This window comes from Choloepus didactylus, chromosome 7 (assembly GCF_015220235.1).
Source record: "Choloepus didactylus isolate mChoDid1 chromosome 7, mChoDid1.pri, whole genome shotgun sequence".
In the NCBI taxonomy this organism is placed as follows: Eukaryota; Metazoa; Chordata; class Mammalia; order Pilosa; family Megalonychidae; genus Choloepus; species Choloepus didactylus.
Window position 1 is genome coordinate 37960717 of NC_051313.1, and position 2261 is coordinate 37962977.

Here is a 2261-nt window from a genome sequence, read left to right on the forward strand (position 1 = left end):
TGACAGATGGATCAAATAATCCTTGAATTAAACTCAGATCTTTCTCAACGAAAGCACTACAGAAGTGCAACTTAAGTCTAACAGTCTATCCATCCATATTTCACAGCATCGCATGTTTAGCTATTCTAAATACTAATATATTTAAACTGCTATCTAATTATGATCTTTACCCTAAGCAAAGAAGGTATAAAGTTTTGCCTATGAAAAATTTTTTTAAAAACCCACACTTGCCTAATTATTATTTAAATGAAAAAAAAAAGGCCCTCTTATAAATTGTAAATATACAGAAAACAGAAGCTAAACCATCACCAAAAGTGACAGAAAAGACACCAGGGGAAAAAAGCCAAAAAAGAAAGAAGCTGATAGAGGAGCGCACCACTGAAGTACAGCTCCTGAAGAACAGAAAGTGCGAGTTCCACAATCTCGAAATTAAAAATTAAAATATTTCAGGGAGAGAGGCTGGTCAGGAAAGAAGCCAAGTCAGGGGCTTTTTTCTTCTACCTCGTACCCAGGAACTGATTTGGACAGTACAGAATGTTTGCAACCATCTTTTCTTGAAGTAGCAGCTTTGTCTTTTTGTTTCTGCCTTCCCTGAAAAGAATCCTCCTTGTTATCAGGAGGACTTTCGCCTTCAGAGATATTGCCAGAGGAGCTGTCCCAAGTGCCTTTATTTTTTCATCTCTCATCTCCACGACCGTCTTCAGCATCATCAGAATCGCCATCACTATCTAGAGCAGGGTGCTCAGGGGACCCAGAGGGACTCATACAGGGCTGTGTGCAACAGCAGACATCGCAGTTCATCTGGCGAGTACCTTTTGTAATACTCCTGGAATTGTCCAGGGGTGAGAGCCTCTGGGTAAGAACTCTGTAGGTAACACTTTGTATTTTCCCTGAGGCACCTGGATAAAGCTCTTCTTTCTTCTGTATGTTCCCGGTTTAAGTTGCTGTTAAACTCAGCAGCTTTTTAGGCAGCTTTCTTAACGTACTCAGGCACTTTGCTGGTTTCAACCTTCTGAGTATTCTGGTGTTGCATTTAAGAATATTCTTTATAATGATCTGTAATTCGTTGACCTTCTTTTTCTTGTAGAATAACAGAATATTTAGCATGTTTGGATGGATACTCTTTTATCATTAAATCAATTACTTCATCACTGCACAATGCTGTTAGACTTCAAGTACACTGAGTTTCTGTAATGATATTTAACTCTCTAAGGTAGAGTTTTTCCCTGTGAAGCAAATCTCATCTCTCTAAATCTGGGTATTTCCATTTAAAGGAGGTCACATTCAAATACTCACTGACTTGTTCTTGAAGCATGCTGTATTTTTCAGTTTCATCAGATGGCCATTTGTACACTATCAGATTTTCAACTGGATAGTAGCTAAAGTCAAGATCTTGACTTGAGGTTTCACAATTCCTAGAGCTATCTCCTGAGCCCATTTGCCTCAGGATGGTTGGGTCCCATCATTTGAAGTCTCTTCATTATCATCCTTGGAGACTGCTCTGGGGGTGGCTGCACAGTCCTAGGGCCACTGATGCCACCTTGTCCTGGCCCTTTTTTACCTCTCTTGAACACTCACTCCCTGTACTGCAGGACACACCAACTGACAACTAGAAATGTGCCACTTTCAATAAATATTTTATAGCCATTGCATGAAATGTAAATATATTTACTTTTTACAGAAATGCATAACAAATTAAATACTTATTTTTTGTTCTTTCCATACATTTTGATCATATTACATTCTAGAAATGTATCTTTAATGTGAATATAGTTTCTAGGCCATAATTTTGAAGCCACATACAGACAAGGGTAGACATGACTAAGGTCAGTTCTAGACCTAAAAGAAAGAGCAATAAATCTGTTCAACTGGGTTGATTTACAGTTAGCTTTTTATGGAAACCAAATATATCTAGTCCTTGATGCATCTTAGAACATAATTTTTCCACTTGGTGGTAGGAGGATATAAATGTACTTTTTCCAATGGGAATTAGTAGATACCACTTAACAGACAGTTCTTTTGCAGACCCAAGCAGGACCAAACCAGAGAGAGCAAGGAGTCTGGTGCTCACTGAAAAGAATTTCTAGCCAGGGTGATACTGAGTAGGCATGAAATTGTTTTTACTCAGTTTTTAAATGCCAGTGCACCAGAGACTACTTTCACACTGATAATAGAAATTGTCTGAAATAAACTGCACAAATGTTTACTTTCTGCAATCAGAAACAATGTCAGGCAAGAAACCCACCACCCATTCTCCTTGG

The 2261-nt window shown here is 38.4% G+C and overlaps 1 pseudogene; it reads right to left on the minus strand.

The window, feature by feature from the left end:
- Positions 1–480: 480 nt before the first annotated feature.
- Positions 481–1506, minus strand: LOC119540400 (annotated as a pseudogene).
- Positions 1507–2261: the final 755 nt, after the last annotated feature.